At 37.7% G+C, this 14216-nt stretch overlaps 1 protein-coding gene across 1 annotated transcript in view; it reads left to right on the top strand.

Moving 5' to 3' along the window:
- Window positions 1-14216, top strand: part of LOC132148870 (glutamate receptor ionotropic, NMDA 2C-like) — a 75621-nt gene continuing 61405 nt past the window's right edge. Inside the window, exon 1 of the mRNA XM_059557622.1 lies at window positions 1-922. The gene's annotated coding sequence lies outside the window, so the exon portion shown is untranslated. The remainder of the gene's footprint in view (window positions 923-14216) is intronic.

The following is a 14216-nucleotide window of genomic DNA, read 5'->3' as shown; positions in this document are numbered from 1 at the left end:
ATGGAGTGCAGAAGGAGCCGGGATTACAACAACAGTAATCTGAGAACCGCAACTGCACTCCACAGCAACAGACGAACACACATCAAACATCAGGGGTCAGGGGAAACAGAAATGAGGTACCTTTGAACAGGATCTTGCTTTACAACTACGGGAGTCAAGAAAATAGTTACAAACTCCAGGGAATAAGAAGCTAAAATATCTGTTGGCTAGCAATCAACAGCCTATCGGCCTGTGCCACCTGTGTGCCCTTCTAACTGCCAGTTTTTGGAGTAATCCATAGTGTCTTTTACTGGAGTCAGGACTACACTTGAAGAACATGTTGGAAACAAGTTAGCAAGGTAAACAAAATGTGTTCTTTGGACTGAAAAGAACTCGGAATGCACCGAAAACTCAATTTCCTGTTTTTTTTTTTTTTTTTTTTACATGGAACAGCAGAACAATCAAAATTCTATTCCATTCCTGGTCTGATTTGGACGCAGATAAGACACTGAGATTTTGACCTGTCCAATGAGAGCTGAGACACATGCGGCCCGTAACCTGTGACCATCCTGGACGAGGAGCTGTATGTGCATCTGCACCAGGACACTTGTGGACAGCCGTCTCCTGCGTCTCATTTCTTCTCTAGCATTCGCTCTTCCTCCATCTCTCCACGCCACCTCCTATTTCCACCCCCCCTCCCTCCATCCGTCCCTCCTCCCCTCACGAAGATGATGTGACCTTCTGCCAAACTGCTAGAGACCATGCTACTGTCACAGTGGGCTGTTCTTTCTACACTGAAATAGAATCAAACAAGAGCCACGAGAGAGAGAGAAAGAAGGAGGGGGGACGAGGGAAAAAAAGAAGAAGAAAAAAAATCAGGACGAGTCACGAAGGAGAAAATGTGCTGTCGGGTGTCCGGGCTGGATGTGGTTTGCCAAAGCAGGTAACTGATCACCTTCACTTCTGGCAGGGATGTTGCTGGCACACATACATGCAGATGCACTTTAAACAGGATTTTTGCGCACATGCGCACCTGTTAATTTGTGATTTTAGTGAACTGGCGATTCCATTTAGGATTTGTGCAGTGTGAAATGAATGCTAGGTGTGTTTTGGGTTATGAATCATCTGGAAAGTGCCTTACTGTGTTCGGACAGGGCTGCGAAACTCTCATCTCCATTCGGTGCCCCCACAGGTTGGATGCTTGTTGAAATAGTAAAGTTTTCATTCATGTGTGATGGACACCAGAAAACAAACCTGTAGGTAAATGCGTGTTGTTGCTGTAGTATGTCACTCTGTGGTTCCTGACTTGCAGGTACACCAAAGATCAATTACTTCTCACAGCAGATGGAGTGCGTTTCCCGTTAAAGTCGTTGTCCTGGAATGTTAAAGCGGCAGAAATTGAATTCCGTTGAGGGGTGAACTGAGAGATCTTGGATTTGAAGCAATGACAGCTTTCAGTAATTACTGTTGGGAGCAGTTATTATGGAGCACACAGTGACGCATTTGGGATTCATCCCGCTGAAGCTGTGATAATGTGCCACTTTCGTAGTGAGAAGAGGGTGCTTCATAACAACAAGGTGGATAATGGGAAGAGGTATATGGGATGGCTAGAAAGAGACAAATGCTAGTCTATCAGGTCCAATCACAGGTAATCTTGTACAAAATGTTCAGGGAAAGTTATTAAGAAATCAAAGTGGTGGGTGACAGTTTCAAAATTAGAAAGAGCCCAGCTAAATATATACTCCAGGGCAAATGGAGAAACATAATCACAATCATAATTATATCTCTTCTCTTTTTAATAATATCAATATGATTTTGGGGAGAAAATGTATAATTAGTAAAACAGAAGATGATTAGTAAAAACCAAATGTTGTTTTCAAATATATGTGTGGAATATAGATAGAAATTTAATTTATGTGAAAAACTGAAAGATTTTGTAGATGACCTGATTGCCCTTGCATCCTTGTACTCCTTCAGAGCAGTGCTTTCAGAGTAATACCTTTTTTTTTTTTTTTGAGATATGACCTGATATGATTTTACTTTTAATAATAAGAATAAATGCTCCCCTCACAGGAATAATGTTTATATTTAAGCTCATTCGATGATGAGTTTTGTATGTTGTAGTTATAAACAAACGGAGACAGGATTTAGATGTCTCTGTTAGCTTATTTGCTGAGAAATGTAACGAAGGTCTGTGTAGGGTTGGCACTGCATGTGTAGTGTGTACTATGAAGGACACAGTGTACGCTGTAGGAGTGTAGGACAGTTAAAACTATGAGGTGTTCTATCTTCACTCAAGACTTAATTGCAGGCTTTGTCTCACATTCAGTATGAGCCTGTGTAGATCAGTTGAGAAATCGTGTCTAATTTTTCAGTTTTTCCTTCAACCAATTACGAAGCACTTATAGGTTACTAGATTTCTCAAGGTTGACCTGTAACCTAGAAGATAACTTTCCAAGTAACAAGCTAAAGATACAATTGTTAATATTTTTTTCCATCGATGAGACAAGTAGAGGGTTTCAATTTGCTCTTGCAGCAACAGTGCCAGAGAGGTTTTTCACTGTTAGCTGGTTGCCGGGGTGTTCTAGGTGGTTACTAAGTGGTTGTTTACTGGTGGAAGTTTTCTCTTTAAGGTTTGGTGTTTGTTCAGTTGTCCAGCTATTTTAATTCTTTAAAGCCTGCCATCTAAAATAATAGTCAGAATTTTTTTAACCTTTAGATAAAATATTTTTAAAAATTTTTTTTTTTAGGAATGACACTAAAAGGCATTTTATTTGCTAAAAAAGTATAAGCCATCAATCAGATGATAGAAGGCATTTAGTAGATTGTGAATAACAAGGTTTTCAGCAAAGTTTTGACCATGTTGATCATACAGAGGCCTTGGAAATCTGTGTATCAAATATGATACAGTAGGCTTCATAAGGGTTAAGTATCAGCAATAGTAACAGATAGACACAGATAAAAAATTCAATAAAAATATACAAAATTGTTCTTCCCAAATTTGAGTGATGATGATCAGAAGAAGAGATTGGGAAAGTTGAGCCAAGTCATGGAGAGGGTGAGTGTGTGCTGGTTGTCAAATGCCTGTGTGCTCTTGTGTGTAAGTGTGTGTGTGTGTGTGTGTGTGTGTGTGTCCACCCTGTTGTGTGGTGAACAAGTCAGTGCTATGTGGAGCCAGCAAACCCTGGGATCAATGCATCTGTTCTCTGCTTACACAGAACACAACCAGCAGAGCTCGCCTTCGCCTTATCTGTCAACACTCAATACTCGCAATGCAACAGTAATCACATCAGATTCTGTACGCAAAACAAGACTTCATCTGATCATTGATTATACCCTTTCTTACCAAGCTGTCTAATGAGACATACAGTATGCATGTCTGAGATATGCATTTAATACACTGACGTGAGAATGTTTTTTGTTTTATATGTAAACAATTTGAATTCAGTTTGTATTGAGGTGGCAAACCTGATGCAGAATTCACATTTTACGTTTAAATGTACAATTCACATTTCAAACATTTTAAAACAATTCACATTTAAATGTTAGGAAGTAGAATCTAAATTAATTGAAATTCAAAGAACTTCATGTCACTCATATTTTTAACTAGAAAAGCATACTTTGTCAAGACAAACATTTCGTTTTTTAAGTTTCATATTAAATGTCAAAACCCTAGCATTGACTTACATTAATAAATGAATTAATAAAACATTACTAAAATAACCCTGCTTACACACTAGCATCAAGGTGGCAACGTTTGCATGAACAAGCACCACTTTTTTTTCTTCATAAATTTGTATTTCAGATGTAAGATTTGTTTTCTGTGCATCATGGTGTCGACCAGTGCAAATGGGTCAAACTGACATTTCTAAACAGATGCTGTCTTAATCCATACTACAGCCAAACATGCACCACATATCCACACCAAACACACGCGATATATTATATTCCTCACATTATATATGCACAAAAACGTGTTTATGTAATACAAACATGCCAGTCACACACACAAAGGCAGTAGTGCTACACCACAGGTGAAAAAACAAAACATATCAACAGTTGATGTGAGGAATTACACTGAACAAAATTCTAAACCCAACACTATTGTTTTTGCCCCCATTTTTCACGAGCTGATCTCAAAGACTTTTTCTATGTACACAAAAGGCATATTTCTCTCAAGTATTGTTCACAAATCTGTCTAAATCTGTGTTAGTGAGCACTTCTCCTTTGCCGAGATAATCCAACCAACCTCACATTTGTGGCATATCAAGATGCTGATTAGACAGCTGGCCACAATAAAAGGCCACTCTAAAATGTGCAGTTTTATCAGATTTATCAGATTATCTCAGCAAAGGAGAAGTGATCACTAACACAGATTAGAAAAGTGTTGCATTTATAATTTTGTTCAGTGTACACTACATTCATTATGTTGTCTGATATCACCCAGCGCCACAGAACGATGTTCAATCTTTGCACAGAGACACATGGAGTAAATAAATTTACGGAGCAGCAATGCTGTTCTTTCTGGCAGTTTAATGAATAGACGTGGTTTTATGAAGACGATGCTGAAAGCCATAATGACAGTGCAGTAAATTCAATGACCCCAAATTGCAGGTCTGTCCTCATTTAATAACTCTCATGTAGTTTTAAACTCTTAAGACTTTCTTTTGTGTAACTCAACAGGAGATGTTTTACAAAATGTTCACGCTGCTCTTGAGTCTACGCGACTATGTTCAACATATTCCAAATTCATACAATAGCTTTGTTTGAGGAACCAACCAAAACATTCCACAAGAAAAAGTGTGGATAAAAAGCCATACAGGCTTGGAACGATATGAGGCTGAGTAAATGATGATGTTTTATTTTTAGGTGAGCCGTTCCTTTAAGACTGCTCTTATTGTCCAGTATTTTAGATGAGTGACTGGCACTGCTCACACCACTTAATGAGATCTATCTCCCAGAAACAACATCCAGTGCTGCATCACACCTTACAGGACAATGCCTCGTCAGCAAGTTGGGACATTACGTGTCGCCCAGAGCTGATCGGTTTAATGAAATGTGTGAATGACTTAGATAGATAGATAGATGAGAGTAGAGAGGTTAGTGATGCAGTGATGAGTTCAACCCAACAATATTACATGACAAGCATGACACAGCCACTGTGGGACAGATTGCAGGATTGCTCCAAGGTCATGTAGGGGAAATTGTAAATTTTTTAAGCAACAAGCTCCCATGGCCACATAATCTGTCAGTCAGTCTAATTTCTTTGAGGAAACGAACATTTCTCCTTTGACTGCAGGTGGAAATGTGATAACGCATGTGTCTCTCTCTCTCTCTCAAACACACAAAGCTTCGGTAGTGGGGAAGCTCCTTTGGCGCGCTCAGGTGTTACTGTCAGCAAAACACGTGTTTGTATTTGTATTCAGAATGCAATCCAAGTGCACCTTGGTCACTATAATGTCCTCTGGCAAAGAAGAAAACACTGTAGGATGCAAGGAAAACAACAGTGAACACCAAAGCATGAATCTGCCCCCCTGCACTGTAGCATAAGACTCTTAAAGGGAATATTACATTTCTAATATGAAATATTTAGGCCATTTTTAAAAATGGTTGCCTTTGTAAATGTATTTTTTTACTCTATATTTTACAAGTGGTTGTTTATTGTTCATACTTGGACAGACCCTAAGACAGACATGAATCATGTAGCTGGTTGAGAACAGGTCTGCTATTACTTTTAAAAGTGATCAAAATTACTATATTCTCCTAAAAACATTAATATTTGTAAGCACTCACCTACCAACCATTTTGAACACCTTGGCAACATCACAGTAATGCCCTGGCCACCACCGGCATGTATATTTTGACTTTGATGATGATTAAGATATCAAAACTCAGGAAGTTCAAGCAATTCAACGATGCTCCTTTATTAACTTTTTTATTTATTTAAGTAATTAATTAATTCTGCTTAACTACTAAGTACTAAAGTGATAGTTTAAGAAATTTCTGTCATCATTTACTCACTGTCATGATGTTCCACTGTCTTGGATTCTTCTGAATATATTTTTAAGATATTCTGGAGAATGTTTTACCTGTCTTTATCTATATGATGAAAGTCAGATTTTTTTTATCCATTATCATATACTATTTTTAATAGTTTTAGTATTAATTTTATTTTTAGCGACAATGTCAACACAAGTCAATACCACTGGATCTCAATGGGTTTCACTGCATGGACACAAAATGTATTTTTTGTTCCACAAAAGAGAGTCACACAGGGTTGCATTTCCCTAAAGCAAATAAGTTCTGTCGTTACCAATACAGTTCAATGGAACTTGTGACGATAGTTGGCTAACAGTGCTTTTGGGAAATGCACCCTTCGTTTGTAGTGACATGAGTGTGAGTAAATCAGAAGTTTTGCTTTTAGGCAAGCTACCACATTATGTATAGTCGTATAGAAGTATTTTTGTAAAATCAAGTATTTTTTACACTACAGATGTGATGACACAGCTGCTTCCCTTCCCTGTGCGGAAGGTCACTGAAAGTTACTACGTTTTCAACACATGGGAGACCAAGGGGCGAATGGGTGTCGATCCACAAGTCAGATTACAAAACAAAGTGGTATGTTTATATGCGGATTACTCTGTGTGAGTGGGTTGGTGGCAGTGCGAGTTGGAAAAAAGCAAGTGTCGTGCGTGAGCAGAGGGAAGCAGATACTCTGCTGTTAAAGCAGTGTAGTGACATCTGGATGAGGGGAGATTCTGTGGTGGATGCCACAACCTCAGCTTAAGGCCGTCTTATCATGATCCCACACTCCAAATAGCCCACACACACATATACATATCTATCCATACATGAAAACCCAGTGGATGCTTTTGCTATGCACCATAACCCAACATGCACTGGAGTTTAGCGTTACCAGCAGTGCCATATAAGATATATGGAGTCTACAGATACATGTGTGAAGTAAAATGTATCATTGCCCCTGCACCACATTTTCAATTCCAATGTAATCTGCTGCCTTTCAGATGTAATTACAGTTAAACAGCCTGGAAACAAATCCTCACTCTCATGCAAAAACATACCAAAAGAAAAAAAAAGAAAATCAGCTTGCTGTGCTAAGAAGGTTGACAGTGAGTGAGAAATGTGTTTGGGGGAAAAGATCTTGATGGATGGACTCTTTGCATTCTTCTAGGACTCTGGGTTAATAGAGATCTTTACAGAATGTCCCAGGTGCTGGTCCAGGACCAGATCCATGTCCTTTCTAATGGTCAATATTAATGCTGATGAGAGAGAAGCCATGTGAAGAGGGTTATTACCTTTGGTTCCTAAATTGAGAGTTTTGGATAAAATGTATGTATAAGGGGCAAGTTTTAATGCAGAAACCTTGTTTTTTAAGTTTCTTTAATATTCAAGATGATAACTTATTTGAATGAATAAATATATATATATATTTATATATATATATATATATATATATATATATATATATATATATATATATATATATATATATATATATATATATATATATATACATACATACAGGCATCATGTGCATATTTGAACCTTGACCTCTTACATCTTTTTGTAGGGATGCACCAATTTATCGGCCAATAATCGGTATTGGCAGATAAAAACAATTATTTCCACTTTCGGCCATGGACTGATTGTTTAAAAACAGCTGATGATCATGGCCAGTTATTTTTTGGCAGTCAAAAGGCAGCAAGAAAAAAAAACATGTCAGACAGACTTGTCTCTTGTGTTGAATTTAGCGCTGTCCAGGTTTACGCAATAATAATGTATTAACGCAGCACCATTAACACAGGTCATATTTGACCCTATAGCTCAAGCCAGGGATGCAAAGTCCGAGATTTTCCCTTCACAAAACATTATTTGTAATGAGACTCCAATCCAATTACTTCAAAGAGCTTTGTGGTTAGGTTTGGTTTGGAAAGGACATGTGGCCAAGTATGGTGTCCCATACTCGGAATTTGAGAACTGTCTCTCTCTCTCTCTCTCTCTCTCTCTCTCTCTCTATATATATATATATATAAATTATAATAGTACATAATAATAGTAACACATTTTTTTTTTTTTTTACGTTTTTTAGTTACTTTTTTGCATTGTGCAGTTCACTAAATGGTCCTGCGGGGTGACAAATGAATGTTTAAGAGTTCAAATATACCATGTAGTTTTTCAATTTACATAAGGTCATAAAAATGCATGCATATTAATTAGAAAATGTTGTTCAGATAGAGTGTAGCATGTAACACCACAGAACACTTCTGTGACTGTCATGTCAAAGTACCCATATATGAATGAACCAATGATTTATTATTTATTAGTGAATGTCATGAGTGTAATTAAAGGGAAATTGATAGCCTGTGTGTTTTTAGACATAAATGCCAAACTAAATGCTTAATGTTACTATTATGTCCGTGAATTTAAGTTGGTCAGGTTGTAGCGGTTAGAGATCTGAGCTAGTAACAACTTAAATTGAAGCACGTCCTGCGTGTTGTCACGTTTATGATCCATCAAAATTTGGATTTATGCTTTATGTGCAATAAAACATATCAAAACCTCCTGTTGACTTACACTAAAGGAGGAACCAGAATGTCATAGAGACTTTTATGTGGTCTTTTATTTTGGCTCATCTAGCAACCACTCAGTACACCTTAGCGACTGCATAGCAACACCCTGGCAACCACCCACAACACCTTACACCTCCATGCATATGCTAACACCATACAAATTTTGTTAAGGTGATGTAAACATTTAGTTGCAGTTACATTTACCTACATATCAAGGTCAAACTTATATTTTAATCAGGATTTTTGTGATTGCTGCTGACAAAAGATCTCAGGTTTTTATAAAATAAGAAAGATTGAAAGACTTTAATTTTTATGCATTCAAATGCAGTAAGATTTGGACATGGGAAAGTTCTTGAAGGCTGTATAATGTTATAGTAGTCACCTTGTGAGGCGTTTATACCTGCAGCAGCTCTTAGAATCAGTCAGTGTCATGTTAAGCCAGCATGGCTGCTGCATGACTGTGCTGTAATGAGTCTTAATGGCCCTTTAATGGCTCGTTAAGCCACAGTCATGCAGCAGCTTTAATGAGCGTCTTATGAGGAGGTGCACATGCTAAAATACACTGTCAAACTCAATACCACAGAGAGAGTCAGCACAACTCTCCAGGCCAGTCATGTGTTGTGAACAGGTTACCTTGCTCTGTTTCATTTTTTGTGATCTATCTTGGGTCATAGCGTCATATCCCAGGATTCAAAGTAGCCTTAACCTAGTGTTAAGCATAGTGTGATAAGCTTATAAGAAGATGTAGGGCAACTAGAGAAACCCTTGATATTGAGAGCAAGGGTAGTTTGCTGTGGTTTTGTTGTTTTTATATATAGTCTTTATGTGTTTTGCAGTGTTTGACAGATAAAAACTGTATTTAAAAAAAAAATCTATCTATCTATCTATCTGTCTATCCGTCCGTCTGTCTGTCTGTGTTTCTGTCAGTCTGTCTGTTCTTCTATCCGTCTGTCTGTCAGTATCTGTTTCTGTCAGTCTATCTGTTTGTCTATCTGTCTGTCTGTCTGTCTGTCAGTATGTGTTTTTGTCAGTCTGTCTGTTCATCTATCCGTCTGTCTGTCTGTGTTTCTGTCAGTCTGTCTGTTCTTCTATCCGTCTGTCTGTCTGTCAGTCCGTGTTTCTGTCAGTCTGTCTGTTTGTCTATCCGTCTGTCTGTCTGTCAGTATGTGCTTCTGTCAGTCTATTTGTTCGTCTATCCGTCTGTCAGTATGTGTTTCTGTCTGTTCGTCTATCTGTCTGTCTGTCTGTCAGTCTGTGTTTCTGTCAGTCTGTCTGTTCGTCTATCCGTCTGTCAGTCTGTGTTTCTGTCAGTCTGTCTGTTCGTCTATCTGTCTGTCTGTCTGTCATTTTGTGTTTCTGTCAGTCTGTCTGTTCGTCTATCCGTCTGTCTGTCTGTCAGTCTGTGTTTCTGTCAGTCTGTCTGTTCGTCTATCTGTCTGACAGTCAGTCTGTCTGTTCGTCTATCCGTCTGTCTGTCAGTCTGTGTTTCTGTCAGTCTGTCTGTTCGTCTATCCATCTGTCAGTATGTGTTTCTGTCAGTCTGTCTGTTCGTCTATCCTTCTATCTGTCTGTCTGTCTGTCTGTCAGTCTGTCTGTTCATCTATCCGTCTGTCTGTCTGTCAGTATGTGCTTCTGTCTGTTCGTCTATCTGTCTGTCTGTCAGTCTGTGTTTCTGTCAGTCTGTCTGTTCGTCTATCCGTCTGTCTGTCTGTCAGTCTGTGTTTCTGTCAGTCTGTCTGTTCGTCTATCCGTCTGTCTGTCTGTCAGTATGTGTTTCTGTCAGTCTGTCTGTTTGTCAGTCCGTCTGTCAGTATGTGTTTCTGTCAGTCTGTCTGTTCGTCTATCCTTCTATCTGTCTGTCTGTCAGTCAGTCTGTGTTTCTGTCAGTCTGTCTGTTCATCTATCCGTCTGTCTGTCTGTCTGTCAGTATGTGCTTCTGTCTGTTCGTCTATCTGTCTGTCTGTCTGTCTGTCAGTCTGTATTTCTGTCAGTCTGTCTGTTCGTCTATCCGTCTGCCTGTCTGTCAGTCTGTGTTTCTGTCAGTCTGTCTGTTCGTCTATCCGTCTGTCTGTCAGTATGTGTTTCTGTCAGTCTGTCTGTTCGTCTATCCGTCTGTGTTTCTGTCAGTCTGTCTGTACGTCTATCTGTCTGTCTGTCTGTCTGTATGTGTTTCTGTCAGTCTGTATGTTTGTCTAGCCATCTGTCTGTCTGTGTTTCAGTCCGTCTATCTGTCTGTTCGTTTGTCAGTCTGTCTTTTTTGTCAGTCTGTCTGTTCATCTATCCATCTGTCTGTCTGTCTGTCTGTCTGTCTGTCTGTCTGATAAATAGAGCGAGAGAGAGATTCAACCCAAATGTGGGAAGCAAGGTCTTCATTTTGATAATCAGTGGTCATTAGAGATCACATTTTTATGGTTACACCATAATATTTTAAAAATTTAAGTAAATTATTATATTTATCATCACCATCATCACCATCACCTAATTCCCTGCACAGCACTTTATATTTTAAAATATTATGCTTTTTATTTTTGTTTTTATGTCACAGCTGTTATTTAGTTCATATTTATTGCATTATTTTAGTATTGTGTGTTATATTCCGATATTTCTGTTGATACAGTACAGTCAGCTGCCTGTAACCTGGAAGCACAATGTGGAGCGTGAGAATCATGATGAATGGCTGCAGGCAGAACAGAGAGAAAGTATATCTGCGTATTAATGTGACAGCTTGTTACTGATGTTTATCACGAGGCCATAATGACAGGCATCATTTAATCAAGACAACATGAGTAAATATAAACCTGGAGCTTGTCAGGGCCGATGACAGACAGCCAGATGTTGAGTCACGATAGCTAAGAGGTGAAATCTGATGGCAGGCTGAATGAATGCTGCAGTTTAAACATTCGTTAGCACCACAGTCATGAAGATTCAGATTAAAATTGAGTGCTGACCTTGATCTGATGTGACAATAAATGCGCCTGTTTATTGACTCGACTGTTTGTCCAAAAATGAGATCAGTGAAGGTGCGTCTGATTTAATACCCTTTTATATTCACTACAAGTCCATGGGCATTTTATGGGATCAGACTGCTTAGCAAGTTGTCCTGTTTAACCTATTTTACCCAAACACTTAAACAGTTGTAATTTTTTTTAGGTTATTCAAAGGGTTTTAAATGTTTAAATATGGCAAAGTACCATATTATTATTATTATTATTACATACTTACATTTTCTATTTATTTATAAATACTTTATGAAAAATTTATGAAGTCAGTGAAGTCTAGTGGAAGTCAGATAATGTCATCTATATCTACTTTATTCAAAGAATTATAAATAAACGTAAAATTGCTGAAACATTTATTGTTATATTGTTATATTATAAAGTGTTCATTGTTAGATTAAACTTAATTTATATGTATAAACTTTTTTACCATATCCAAAGCATTTTAAATAAGACGTAACATGGTAGAGCACCATATTATTATTTTTATATGCTTATTTTCTATGTATTTATAAATACGGTATAAATTATGTAAACAATATATACTTTTTGCATTACAGTAATGGCAGTGAGTAAGTGGAGTGGTTATTTGACATGAAAATTATTTTATATTTACTATATTATTATATAGTATATTTACTTTTGAAATAAAAAATGATCTACACTGTAATATAGGCCTATAGTGATGATAATATGTAAAGCTACACAAGAGTCTTTTGGCTCTTGCTTGTAATTTTGCCAGTATGCTGTAATTCTTGTGCAATATTCAGTTTTATCTCATCTGATAGGTCAAGCAGGAGGAGGAGCTTTTTATTATGTCACAGTATTTTCTTTTTTCTCTTAAGGTTTCAATCAAAGCCTGGTTATGTACCTTGTTTATGTTGGGGGTTATGGGAAGGACTCATCTTTAAATGTCACTGTACCACTATGAGGAATTTTCCAGGGTCAGAGTGTGATGGAACTGAAGTTGGAATGTGATTCCCTTGACATATCAAAGGTTTGGAATGTTACGAATGAATGGGAAAAATTAGCTCAGGGATGGATGGAAATAATTACCAAAGAACTATACTTTTTTTTCAAAATTTGTGAGGACCTCAACTAAGTAATGGGTTGAGCTTACAGTTTTACATTGGTACTCCTGTTAAAACTGATGTATGGTATCAATAGCAATCAATAAGTGCATTGTGATTGTAGCTTTTCCTCTCTCTTTTGTCCACTAGAGGGTGTTGAACACTTCTTTGAGGTTTGAAGCACTGTATTAAGTTCCTGCTGCTAGAGATTTGATCAGACCTGCAGAATACACTCTTAATCTCCAAGTATTTTTAACTCAAGACATTGTACAAACAATAGAAATGTAAAAAGAAAAAGAAAAGAAAACGAAGAGTGCTGGCAGATAGGGAGCAGAATATGGGAGGGAGACGGTGGGGCGCGATCTGCAAGCGCTACTTTGATCTAATCTGGTCTCTGTTCTCAGAGGCAGCACTGATTTACACCGAGCCAAATTAGAGAGGTCACTAATCTGAGCAGAGACAAACTTTCTACTGATAGCAGCTCGGGAAAGTCAAGGACAGTGACACATATCAAACCCATGCAGGGAGTGAGAGAATACATAGCGTGTGAGAGAGAGGAGGGGAAATGAAGTATAAACTATAGACTTGTAGATTGGTAGACTGGATTACAACTCCTAAAGGTTAAGTGTTTTATTCCTGTGCCTCTAGAGTCACCAATGGGAATTAGAAAAATAATGACGCTTGTTTATAGATAGTTTCCCTGGTGTGCCATTGGTTGGACAAACAGATAGTCCCGCCCACAAATTATTGCCATTGGTCAAGCAATTGCTTCTTTTGGGATAGTTGGGTTACTCAAACTAACAGTGTTTACATCTTTTAGGGAAAACAACCTACAGATTGCTTGTTTCTAGCTGACTCTGGATATTAAGTTTAGAAAATGTCTTGCATTTGCACCAAACTGCAGATTATAGGAATGCAGATGGCTCTCAAACTTTTAGAGATTTACACTTATCCCAAACATTTCACTTCAAAAAAAAAAAAAAAAAAGAAAAGAGGAAGAATATTTATAGGATTTCTAACATTTGAATTAGTAAATGCTTTTTCATAAAAACAATTATCTATTTATTTCTATAAATCCTTTAAATATGATATGATTTTCTATGATTCTATAATTTAAACTTATCTTTTATTTTCATCGCAGCAAATACAATGAGAAAGTTGAGTAGTTATTTGTCATTAAAAATAATCACTTAAATTTACCTTATTCAAATCATTTTAAATAAGATTTTAATGGACATGTTGGTGAGGGGGACAGAGGTGATGAGGAGGTGATGGGCAAGTTTGGAGTTAAGGAAAGGAACCTTGAAGGACAGATGGTAGTGGACTTTGCTAAGAGGATGGACATGGCTGTGGTTAACACTTATTTTCAGAAGAGGGAGGAGCATAGAGTGACTTACAAGAGTGGAGGTAGGAGAACACAGATAGACTACATCCTATGTAGAAGAGGCAATCTAAAAGAGATTAGTGACTGTAAAGTGGTAGTGGGAGAGAGTGTAGCCAGACAGCATAGGATGGTGGTGTGGTCTGTAAGAAGAGGAGGTCAAAGATAGAGAAGAAAACCAAGTGGTGGAAGCTGAAAA

The sequence above is a fragment of the Carassius carassius genome, chromosome 9 (genome assembly GCF_963082965.1).
Source record: "Carassius carassius chromosome 9, fCarCar2.1, whole genome shotgun sequence".
Classification (NCBI taxonomy): Eukaryota; Metazoa; Chordata; class Actinopteri; order Cypriniformes; family Cyprinidae; genus Carassius; species Carassius carassius.
The sequence above is the reverse complement of the archived record's forward strand: the minus strand, read 5'-3'. Positions and strand labels throughout refer to the sequence as shown.